This window comes from Bos taurus, chromosome Y (assembly GCF_002263795.3).
Source record: "Bos taurus isolate L1 Dominette 01449 registration number 42190680 breed Hereford chromosome Y, ARS-UCD2.0, whole genome shotgun sequence".
NCBI classification, from domain to species: Eukaryota; Metazoa; Chordata; class Mammalia; order Artiodactyla; family Bovidae; genus Bos; species Bos taurus.
The window spans coordinates 22,171,528-22,184,397 of record NC_082638.1 but is presented as its reverse complement, the minus strand read 5'-3'; the positions used below and the strand labels follow the sequence as shown (position 1 = coordinate 22,184,397).

Genomic DNA, 12,870 nt, shown 5'->3' with positions numbered 1-12,870 from the left:
GAAGCACGGAAGAGGTCTAGGGGCGTGTCCATAAGTGTGCCACCCACTACCCTCTCGGTCGTTGGTCTAGATTTGGGCCAGTAGCCTGTGAGTGGCTTACAGCCTAGGGCCCCTCCTGTTTGGCTTATCACCCAGGGCCGGTTCACCATGTCCTGGGCTGTCTGCCACCCATTTCTTCAGCTCCAGACCACCCTACACACACCAGCCCCTGCTCCCCAACCATCACCCTCACTCCCCGCCCCCAAAGAGCTAGTGGGCCCCACAGGTTTACTGCAGCCTCTGCCACCATTGCGCACCACTTGCTGTGCTATTATGTCTCGTCCCTTCACATCTGCACCAGCTGGGGATCAGGGCCAGGCCCAAGAGGAGAGAGTGAGGCAGTCAGAGGAAGGAGGGAGCATCCTGGGACCCCAGACCTTTTTAATTGTGAGCCCAGGTGCTCAGTGGGCAGGGGCCCCACAGCCTGTCTTTGTGATGCTGTGCATAGCCTGGACCTTCCAGCCACCAATTGTTACGCCAGGCAAAGAGGCAACCCTCTTCAGGGTGGAGGCAGTGGAGGACAGCAAGGCCCTGGTAGATGAAGACGTGGTGGGGATCGAGTGGGAGTTTCAACTATTGGCGGAAGACAGCACCAAGGAGGTAGAGGTTGTGACAGATGACGAGCGGCAACAGGGGTTCTCCCAGGAGCTGGAGGAAAAAACGGTGGAGGAGCAGGGCTGGGAGAGGCCCGGAGGCCCGAGTGAGCTTCCAGCGCTAGATGAGCTGCAGGCGCTGGCCGCCCTTCGGGTGGAACTGAGCTCTGAACATGAGAAAAACCACAGGGCCTACATTCGATTCATGCACAAGAGCCATCAAAGGAGGAAGAGTCACTTGGCTTGGAGGAGTGCCATCATCCAGGGCATCCCTGGCTTCTGGGCCAAAGCTGTATCCTTTTTGCTGCTTCTTGGCGTCCGCTGCTCAGGAGGAGGAGGAGAAAGAGCAGGAGGAGTGTTAGGGGCGAGGGCACTGGAGGCCCCTGAAGGAAGTGTGGTCCTGGGCAATTGGCAGGCTCTAAAGGGACACCCCAGTAGAATCTGGGCAGGGCCACACCTGTGTTGGAGCCATGACTTTGAGTCTCTCCTTCTGGCCTGCATCTGAGAAGGAGCAGCACCTGAGGCCTCTAAGTCAGGAATGACCAGAGACAGTTCACCAGATGAGCCTTGGCAGACAGTTCTCATTGTAAATGTAGAGGTTCCCAGGAAATAGCTGAGACATGGGAGTCTCATTCTCTCTCTCTCTCTCTCTCTCTCTCTCTCTCTCTCTCTCTCTCTCTCTCTCTCTCTCTCTCACACACACACACACACACACACACACATACACCCACACACACCAACCCCTTTGCTTTCAGACATGGTTTGTTACAATGACTACAAGTCTGAAAATGTAAGCAGTGACATGCCACTACCCAGCATACACAGGTCTGGAGGAGAACAGTAGCGGTCAGAAACAGCCCCTGCTTAGAGAATGCAGATCACCTCAGATGCAGAACACCACAAAAAACCCACAACTGCCAGGAGCCAGCATGGGAGACCCCACCCATGACAAGGTCATGTGGGAGAGGTCTGACAGGCAAGGCGAGTCAGGACTCGAGGGCCCCCCTGGACCTGCTTGAGCATCTACCCCCAAACCAGAATCTGTCTGTTTTACAACTTTCACAAACTCCTCTGATATTAATGAGGATACCCACGAGGGGGGATATCCACGACCACCTTTCTCTGAAGGAAATCAACTTAGAGCTCTAGTTAATAACTCTCCTGGGTACAGTGGGTGTGTTCCAATTCAAATCCCTTGGATAGCTTTCTAACTTGCCTGATAGGTTTTCCCAGACTCTTAACAGCTACACATGTGATTATTCACAGCCTCCCAACCACAAGAGGTATGGGAGGCTTAAGATAGTCCAACAATGCAGAGCTTCTCGGGGAGTTAAAATCATTAGAATAGAACTAGTAGAGGATTTATTTGTTGAGCTAACCCTTGCTGCCAAGTTTCCATACCCCTTACCCACTATGTCCCTGGGAGTATATCGATTAATATAGTTGGTATATAGAAATATAAGTAGTAGCTTTGATGTTAACAACCTTAGACCCTTGAGTTAATAAATTCTTTCCTTGTTATCCCCCACTGCTCCTGTTGCCCTATAGGAATGCAATTCTATCTAGTCCTTTCAGGGAGTGGCGCCAAACTTTAGAAAAATAAACCTTTGGAGAAAATAAGTTTTTCTGGTTGCATAACCTTTATCACAAGAACAATGTTAGCAGACCTCCTGGCCAGAAGATGATATAAATCACCTAAAGCCTTAGTGTATAATAAGTTTGCAGAAAGAAAGCCTGGTTTCGATAAGGATCAAGGACTGCTGACCTCGCATGACTCTGCACCCTCTATTATCTTTTATGTACAACTTAGGGTATAAAAGCTCCTTTTGAAAATAAAGCTACAGGCCTTGCTCATTAGGCTTGTTCTCCCTGTGTCATTCTTGTTTCCTTTTCTCTCCTTTTCTCTCTCTGTTCTTCCTTCAGGATGACGAATTGGAGCGTGGGTGTCCTCTGAGTCCACTTACCTGCCCGGGCTTCTAAGACTCAATCGGGAGGACACCTAGCGTCTTCAGGGAAAGGATGCTCTGCGTCTTCACCCCACTGAGAGGGCGCCTGTGGCCTCCGTGGACAGTGCAATATGGTGTCACGGGCTTTATTTATTTATTATTATTTATTTCTGTGTAAACCAGATAGATCAAGCCTCTTTCTCTCCCCTCTGCTGTCCTTTCACTGACGCCATTCTCCTGAGGGAATCCCTGGATCCAGACGGGGCTGGACCCCGGTACAGAGCCATGAGTGTGCCTGATGGTATGGAAGGGCCTGAGGACAACAGTGGTAGCCCGGCAAGCAGAAGTTCCCGGCATCCTTGCAGATGCCTGTTCTGGTGTCCTTCTTCCACCCGAGATTACGGCTGATGCTCCTGGCTCTTCTTGGCTCGGCATGTGGCCTGAAAGCAGATTATGAACCACCCTCAAGTTTGCATCATGATCAGCAACCAAGATAAAGACTTTCTCAGCTACATGATTGACTTGAAGGTCAGTGAGGGAGACTGAGGATGGCTGGGTATGGGACTTGGCAGAGAGTAGGAGGATCACGTTATCCATGTTCCTGCACTGTGAGTCTTTGGAGAGGCGTCGTGGAAGCTGTTAGTCTGCCTGGGAGGCAAGTTGAGGCCCGTATAAGCTTGCACCTTTCCCTCCTCCCTATTCTGGCTGGTGCAGGTGCAGAGATATCCACGGTTCCGCTGCAAGCTGATCTTTTCCTTTTGAGAGAACCCCTACTTCTTGAACACGGTGATCATTAAAAAGTATTACCTTGACATCACTGGTAAAACGTGCCTCCCTGGGTGATGAGTGTGGGTGTGCAGGGTTGTGGATAACCCATCTTCAGGATCCACCCCAGTTTCCCTGTCTTTTTGCAGGTCATAGGGCATGTTGTTCCACTCCAGTCCACTGGATCTGGGGCTTTGAACGGGGAGCACTCAGCCACAAGTTGCACACCAGGAGCCTTAAGTTTCTCAACTGGTTGTCAGGCTACAACTGCTCAGAATTGAACAGGATTGCTGAGGTGGGGATACTTTGGGCCTGCACACAATTGGTGATTGATGTTGGAGTTCTTGGCTGCTCCTGGGATGGTTCAGGGCCTGGTCAGTCCCGGGCTGACCTTGCTTGTGTTGCCAGCAGATCATCAATGAAGACGTATGGAATGATCCCCTGAAGTACTACTCCAGGGAGGAAGGTTCCTCCATGAGAGGTAACTGACAGAAACACATATGGTGAGGGGGTCTGGAGGTGGGCTGAGAAGAGATAGTCGTGTAGTAGCCATGACACTGTCCTTTCCCAAACGGGGTTGCTCAGGCTCGTGGAAGCTGGCTGTGGAGCCTGAATTTGAGCCATGCATGTAGAAGGTGGCCTCCTGAGACTTGAGGCTTGAGGACTCATTGTGTCCGTGAGTGCAGCAAGCCTCCCTCACGTCAGCTGTTGTTGCAGTGCAAGAGTCCTAGATGATAGTACCAGAGGCAGGGTGAGTTAAGTTTCTTTGTCAGAATCATTCTTCCATGGGTCCTGCCATCCCCGGGATTCCTGCTGCTGACTGAGGTGAGATTGCCTGGGCCCTTTCACTCCTGCCCCTTACCCTGGGAAGGCCTATCATTGAAAGGGTGTCCTCTCTGGGGTCCCAGTGCACCTGTGTGCTGACTTTGGGATCTTGTGTGAATTTCCACATCCACCACTTGGTATCTCATCACCACCTGACATGCTGCACTGGAAGCAGCTTCAGGGTGCCTTGGGAAAATACGGAAGAGATCGTGGGGGAGGTGGACAGGGAGACCAAAGGGCAGGGCATGGTGCCTACTGACGCCATCTCCAACATTGTTAGACATGAGCGTCTTCACCTCCTGAAATATCTGTGTTCCCCGTTTGCGTTTGTGTCCCCATGCCGAGCATGTGTGTGTATGCATGCATGTGCCTGTGTTGTCTGTGTTTATTTGGATGTGTGTGAATGTTTCCAGCCCAGGGCAGACGCAGAGATGAAGGTGACAGGAGAGGAGGTTTCAAGGAACCAGAAGAGGAGGCAGGAGGCATCCCCAGTCTCAAGGTGGTTGGTTGCCGTATTTTCACAGTGACCCTGTCCTGGATGGTAATGAGGAAAGGACGGCCAGTGATAACTCTGGACCATGGCTCCAGAAATCTTGAATTAGACCAAATACAAAACACATTCACCATTTCCACCATGTTAATGTGTGTTTGGACCGGGAAGAGGGGGTGCATGGTCTGAGGATTCACCCAGGGCAAATCAGGTAGGGTGGGGCTTTGAAACCACTGCCTGTGAAGCCTTCGGTCTGTGGGGACTTGGGCTGGGCTGTGGAAATGGTGGATGTGGTTACAGCATGACCCGGGATGGTGAGGAGGCTAAGGTCCTGCAGAGATGGGCAGCGATTCAAAGGAGAAAGAGGCACAGATTGCCTGCTGCACTGGAGACTTGTTCCACAAACGTGAGAAGGAGACATGAGAAGAACACAAACGTGTTCAAGGAGAAGGGAAGGTCCTTGAACAGTGCAGCACATCAACCAGCAAGCTCCCTCCCCGAAGGTGGTACACACTGGCACGTGGCAACACAAAACGCAAGATGTGCTAAAGTAAGCTGTATGTGCAAAACCACAGGAATCCTAGGAGAGACAGGGTATGAGCGTGGCATCCCTCCAGGCACTTCCAGCCTCCCTGGCAATGCAGAAAGGTGAGGAAAGCGCAGGAGTGGGTGTACATGTGTGCCTCTCTGCCAGGGTGTGCCTGCGAGGGAGGGAACAGGGAGGAAGCAAGAATGGTGGGCTAATTGGATGTCCCAAGGCACCTCAGGAGAGTGGGAGACACAGAAGCCCCTGGGAGCAGTTTGAGCCTGCTGGTTTTCAGGGACTAGGGTCTAGGCAATTAGCAGTCCTGCCAAAGATACTCCATGGCTTATGCTGAAAGTCCTAATGTGTATTCCTTCTTTCCTCTGGGGTCTTGCCTCTGGCTTTGGGGGCCTGAGGGGCAAAGGTGTGCATCTGCCCCTGAGGGAGGAGGTTTCTGACAGTATCGCTGAAGCAGAATTTCTGATTTTGTCTGCACCAGGTGACACTCAGAAGGACCTTGCCTTCCAGGTGACCGGTTTGGATGCCCCTGGGCCCAACCGGGTCTGGCTTCCTTGGCACATGGGCTGTGTAGGCAAGCAGGGATGCCTGACTGTAGGGAGTCCTACCTGGGTCTAACAAGAGCAACTGAAAGAGAGTCTTGGCATTTAGCAAATCAGTGAGGCCTTGGTGGTTCAAACCCTCTTGGTGCATTTCAAATAGAAAAGCTGCTTTCTGCCCAAGGGAGGCATGAGCTGTGGGCCCAGAGCGGGCAGGTTTCCCAGGGCATCATCTGATCAGGGACTCTGTGTATCTGTGTAGTGTTAAACAGAGGGGATGACGTGTAGGGATGCCACTTTACCTGTACAACCTCAGGACTTGTATCAGAAGAGAGCCTGTATCTGTGTGCACCTTCTTCAGAACACTGGATCAGAACCAGGCCTATCACAGTCACAGTATCTTTGGCCTTTCCAGCTACATGGAGATAGCACTTGGGGACACAGGTAGACAGTTGCACACATAAAGCTACACAGATAGAAAGAACAGGGGGCCTCACTCAGAATGTTGTGGGCCCTAAGGGGTGGTAGGCAAGCAACAGGGACACAAGATTGACAAGGAATGACCTAGATAGGTGCACACTGAAAAGCAGTTCTCCAACTCAGAAGAGCTCAGAGGTCCTTGTTTTCTGGTCCCCTGGCATGCACAGGCAGTGGATCAGGCCAACGTGACTGGTACCATGAAGCTGTCCAAGGTGATGGGAGAATGCAGAACACAGGTTCATGTCACTCAGGTGTCCAGGGCGAGCCCTTCCAACCCTGCCCGATTCTCTGCAGGTCGGTACCTGTCATGAGCAAATGCCAAGATTTTGTAACTTTTGAGGATAAGCCACAGAGTTAGAAGTGCAACCTGACATGATCGATGAGCAAGTGAAAGAAAACAACCAGGACAAAAAAAGTCGGGTGCTTACCAAAGTTCATTTTCCCAGAGCAGAAAGCCTATACTTCTGCATATGTGCAACTTTCCTCTCAGGGATGTTACTGTGTACACACGCACGTGTGTACACATGTGTGCCCAGAAGTGCCTACCAGTACACTTGTGAGTATGAGCTGTGGGAACTTACCTAGCCAGGTGATGGAAGTTGGATAGTGAAAACAGGAAGGTCTTAGGGAAAGGTACATGGACTCTGGCCAGCAGAAGCCCTGAAGCCAGGGAATCGATCCCTGTAATCTCACTGAGTGAACAAGTTCTAAATGGAAGCACAGTGGTGCACCCAGGATGCCTGGCAGAAAGGAGAGGCAGGAGGGAAGAGCCTGGGGAGTGTGCAGAGGAAAGTCCACTATACCTGCAATTTATGAAAAGTCAAAAATGTACCTAATGAGCTGGAAGGAGAAACTACCTAATTAATGGAATTATTTAGCTGAGGAGATTTCCAGCCAAACAGCCAAAAGTACTGCCTGGTTTCCTCTTGCTGCCTATAGTAAAATATGAAGGGAAATTAAAAAAAAAAAAAAAAAACTTTAAGAAAAAGACTATTAAAAAATGAGACAGAATTTGCTGATTTGGAAATTTTTCAGTCTTTTAAGATGACCGAAGATGCTAAAATTAATGGCTATCAAGCAAAGATCATATCCAGGGCATTAGAGTAAGGTGGTCCAAATATAATATTGTACATCATCTATATGTCAGTTCTTAATATATTTTTTTAATTAACTTGCTCTAAAGATTTGTGTGATGGTAAAATTCTCTGTTAAGCCTCAGAAAGGTGGAAGGGGATGTTAATGGCATTATTTAGTCAGGCCAATGCCCTCCAAAGAGTTTAGACGTGTAACTCAGAGATCACTTCAGTCACACAATACGACTTCTACTAAGTTTCAGAGTGTTATCCCTCAGCCATCTCAGCAGAAAACCAAGGCAAAATAGGCCTATGAAGACATGTGTGATTGTGGTTTTAGAGTGGGGTGCTTTCGAAGAACACCAGTAAGATTATCAGGAGGCACACCAAGTTTTTATGATAACATATTTAAGTTTAGCTTAGATTGAAAGGACCAACAACAATACAAAATAAGAGAACTCTGGACTTCTACCTTCAACAAGCAGGAAGCAGACTAGGGAGACTGTTTCACTGTATCAACCTTTCATGCAATGGAATCATGTTAGAGGGCAGAATTAAAAAGTCAGAGACCGAAGCTTAGAAGTTTCCAGGCCTTGAATCCTAATCCAAGGACTGCCAACAAGAACCCGTGGGATTTCAGAATTGCTACTATTGACTCCCATCTCCCCTCCTCTTTCTGGAACAGGAGTGTCTATGAAGGTTATCTATGCCTGACCCACCACTGTATGTTGGCTGTTAAAGTGAGCAGATTGACTCATGCCTTTTGTTCACAGATCCTCAGGTCTAGAGGAACTATACTTGTATAATTTGAACTGTTGTATTGGAGAAGACTCGAGAGTCTCTTGGACTGCAAGGAGATCAAACCAGTCAATCCTAAAGTAAATCAGTCCTGCATATTCATTGGAAGGACTGATCCTGAATCTGCATCTCCAATACTTTGGCTACCTGATGCAAAGAACTGACTCATTGGAAAATACTCTGATGAGGGAAAGCTTGAAGGCAGGAGGACGAGGGGACGTGAGAGGATGAGATGGTTGGATGTCATAAACAACTCAATGGATCTTGAGTTTGAGTAATCCCCCAGAGTTGATGATGGGCAGGGAAGACTGTCCTGCTGCAGCCCATGGGGTCGCAAAGAGTAGGACACAAGTGAGTGACTGAATACTTGAGATATTGCACAACTGGACCCTGATCCATATCTGGACATGACTTAAATGAAAAGGTCCTAAACTTCAAGTTAATGCTATAATGGATAAAATCTTTGAAAGCATTGGCAGGAAAATGCATTTGGGACATACAAGTATGTAAACAATTTGTGGCCATGTGTGTACCACGTGATTTTAAATTATGTCCACAAATCCTTACCATCAAGGGTGGATCTTATACTCCACTTCACATGTGGGCTGGACTTAGTGGCTCATTTCTAACGTTAGAATATTGTAGAAATGAAAATGAAGTGTCTGAGACTAGGTCATAAAAGGCACTGCATCCTCCTTGCTCATCCTCTTGGGTCACTCACTCTAGAAGCCTTCTTATCTTGAGAACACTCAGGTAGCCCAGCAGAGAGGTCCATGTGAAAGAACTTAGGCTTTCTCCTAACAGACAGCAAGGAAACTGGTTTCAACAGCTATGTGAGTAATCCATCTTGGAAGGAAATCCACCAGCCCATGTCAAGGCTTCAGAGGAGGGCAATCTCATGAAACCCGGAGCCAGAACATTCAGCTGAATTACTCCTGGACTCCCAACTTTCAGCAGCGGTATGAGATAATATTGTTTTAAGCTATTAGTTTGGGGTAATTTGTTATGCAGCAGTAGTTCACTAATGCACTGCCAACTTTGGGCAATGTCTTTATCCAGGGGTGCCTGTCAATTTAGTTCAATCTAAGCCAGAACCTGTTATGTGAGCTTAGTAAAAATACCCCACCCTTGATCTGACCACCCTCAGTATCAGATCAAATTTCTTGTCACTCACCTCAATATCTTATCAGCCTTGCCTAGCCTCAGCAATGATCCTCTCAGTTTAACCAGAATCCACCCTCACCCATCAGTTCAATTCAGTTCAGTAGCTCAGTCGTGTTCAACTCTTTGCATCCCCATGAATCGCAGCATGCCAGGTCTCCCTGTCCATCACGAACTCCCAGAGTTCACTCAGAGTTCACTGAGACTCACTCCATCGAGTCAGTGATGCCATCCAGCCACCTCATCCTCTGCCGCCCTGTTCTCCTCCTGCCCACAATCCCTCCCAGCATCAGTCTTTTCCAATGAGTCAACTCTTCGCATGAAATGGCCAAAGTACTAGAGTTTCAGCTTTAGCATCGTTACTTCCAAAGTAATCCCAGGGCTGATCTCCCTCAGAATCCTTACGGTCCTCTTAATAAGTTTCCATCCACTGACACCCACCCTGTTATTGTTGTTGTTCATTGCTTTTCAGTCCCCCAGTCTCTTTGCAACACCATGGACCCGCCCTGTTGCTTAGCTATAAATCCCAGCTGTGTTCCTGCTGTAGTCAGACTCGAGCTCAATCTCTCTACCCCATTATAAGACCCTGCTGTAGTAGTCTTACCTTGAATAAAGTTTTTCTTACCACCTTTGCTGCTGCTAAGTCACTTCAGTCATCTCGACTCTGTGCGACCCCATAGACAGCAGCCCACCAGGCTCACCCACCCTGGGATTCTCCAGGCAAGAACACTGGAGTGGGTTGCCATTTCCTTCTCCAATGCATGAAAGGGAAGAGGAAGTTAATTCCAATACTAGAAATGAGAATGGAATGAGATTCTGAGAGGATAATATTCAACCCTGAGTGGAATGACTTTTGTTTCAGGAAGAGTCCAGTCAAGCAAAAACCTGGGGAAAGAAAGGGAGGAAGAAAGGAAAGAAAGAGGAAGAGAGAAGGGGAAGAAAGGAAGAAAAAGAAAGAAAGGAGAAAGAAAGAAAAGTAAATGTCTCAACAGATGTTGTAAACTATCCAATAAAACAATTTTCTTTAAATTTTAAAAATAGAAATAGAAATTTGTAGCCATATACTCATTGCATTTGATGGTACTAAGAACAAGAAAACCCATTTACATATCATGCTTAGAAGTCCTGGCCAACACAATAAGATTAGTTTAAAAAAAAAAAAAACTAAAAATATACCATGTTATTTGTAAAAAGAAAAACAGAAGAAATAATTTAAAAAAACGTTTTATTTCTATAAATACTAATTTTACTTACAAGCCTTTGGCAACATGAATTAAATATTAAATTTTATCTGAGAGAGCAAGCAAAATAGAATCCTCCTGTCCCCTTCTCCTCCTGCCCCCAATCCCTCCCAGCAGTAGTTGGCAATAAATAACAACTTATATTCTTTAGGAGCATACTTCAGAGCAAATAACAGTAACAATATTGATAACACTAAGGAAGAATAAAAACACATAACTAAACCATTTCATATTTTTACTATAGAAATAGAATAAATGAGCTACATATATAAAAGTCTGCACGTTTAATTATACATAGAAGTTTTCACCTGAGACCAGAACAACACACACTCTTTCTGCAAAAGTGGTTTAAGCTTACACTTAACAAAGTGCTTTGGCCTAAGCAAACTAACTGGAAAGTCCTAGTAAAATATTCAAAGTGCAAATCAACCAGTCAAGCATGGAGTAAATAAATACAATAGACTTTACACTCAGAAAATTACCTAAAATGCAGACAAGACTCGCTACAGCTTAGTCATCTGTAGTCCTTCCTGTTCAGTTCTGAAAGGGATGCTAAGCCCTTGGTGATTATCACTTCCCAGCATTTTGTGAAAGCTTAGAGAATTTAAATAAATTGAGGAAGGGTGAAAAAAGAGTGGGGAGAGATAAGGAGGAGAAAGGAAGGGAAAACGAGATATTTCTCCTGGCATAGGTCTACAGCCAGGATCCCAGGTTCCTTGAATTGTGCACAGATTGTTTGTTACCTGTGCCGGAAGTGGAGAAGAGATGGCATTAAAACATACCTGCTGCTGCTGCTGCTAAGTTGCTTCAGTCGTGTCCGAATCTGTGCAACCCCAGAGCCAGCAGCCCACCAGGCGTCCGCATCCCTGGGATTCTCCAAGCAAGAACACTGGAGTGGGTTGCCATTTCCTCCAGTGCATGAAAGTGAAAAGTGAAAGTGAAGTCGCTCAGTTGTGTTCAACTCTAGAGACCCCATGGACTGCAGCCAACCAGGCTCCTCCATCCATGGGATTTTCCAGGCAAAAGTACTAGAGTGGCATGCCATTGCCCTCTCCAAGACATGCGTAAGGAGACTCAACTCCAGGAACCCACAGAGGCAGTGAAGTGTACTGATGTTCAGGAACCAATACTTGGAGGGTACCCCGCAGGTCTGTCAATGGGACCTTGGAGACCATAAGTAAAAATTTTCCACAAGTATAATCACAGATTAGTTCGATAGATTAGAGCAAGGAGAATAACTCTATGACCTGATAAATACCGAATTAAACGAGACAATTCTTGCACATCAGACTGTATCAAGTAAGACCAAAATTCAGTATGAGTTTGATAAAATGGGAAATTACACACACAAAGAATTAATTGTTAACCACAATACATTTGTGTCCAAGGCAAGATAAGACACAACACTGAAATCTTCATATGTTCAACTAGGGTAAGACACAGGTAACTGGAAAAGGTAAGGAAAAGCTCTATAAAGGGTTTAATCACCCTGAACCATTTTTATCCACTACATTTACTATTCTCGGACAACTCCATTGTAGTTTAAGAGTAAGAGAACTAAATTTAGCCCAATTCATAAATCTAACAGATTCCCTGTGTTTGAGCCTTTTCAGTTAAAACTATGGGTCAAGGACAAATCAAACTAGATGTCAAGGCTTTTTTCCCTTGAGAATCTTAACTTGCTTTACTATTGTGACTTAGACAGACATGGCTACTTCACTGTGACTAAAGGCCAGCCAAATGGGAAAGGGGATGGAATGAATCAAATTACCCTTTTGATCACTCAACAGGAGATCCACGGGCACCAGGCCTCATTCTGTTAACTATCTCTGCTTCTGCAACTGTAGTCAATGATACACAGGGCTTGTTTGATGCTTACAGGAGCCCCTCACCAACCACAGGCATTTCAATGGTTGGCTTCCTTGAGATGTCCCTGGGGTAGGTAAAGACACTCTGAGACAGTGTTCCTTCTGCCTTGGCTCCATGCCTGGAGTGAATGTGTGTCTCTTCCTCAACTGGGACAAGAAGTCACAGCTCTCCACTGACTAAATCCCTTATCTGCTTCAAACTCACATCACAGATTCTCCATCAACTTCTCCACACCAGGCTTTTGGAGCCAGGTTATCTTAGATCAGCAAAACAGAGGCACTTCGGAGAGTTCAGCAGCACATGGGACTATACCATAAGAAAGTCATTCCAATCTGGCTGTATAGTTAATACTGAGATCTTGAAGGCATGAAAACAGTTGAAAATTACGTTTCTAAAACACTCAACAGATTATATGTATAGCAGAGGTTTTGAACTTACAAACAACATGAAATACCGAAATAGGTTGTTACTTTTCCTCTCTCCCCCTCTCTCATTCTTTCTCTCACACAC

General features: G+C 46.8%; 1 pseudogene; it reads left to right on the top strand.

The window, feature by feature from the left end:
- The first annotated feature begins 249 nt into the window (after window positions 1–249).
- On the top strand, window positions 250–3,832 carry LOC132344646 (testis-specific Y-encoded protein 1-like; annotated as a pseudogene).
- The last annotated feature ends 9,038 nt before the right edge of the window (window positions 3,833–12,870 follow it).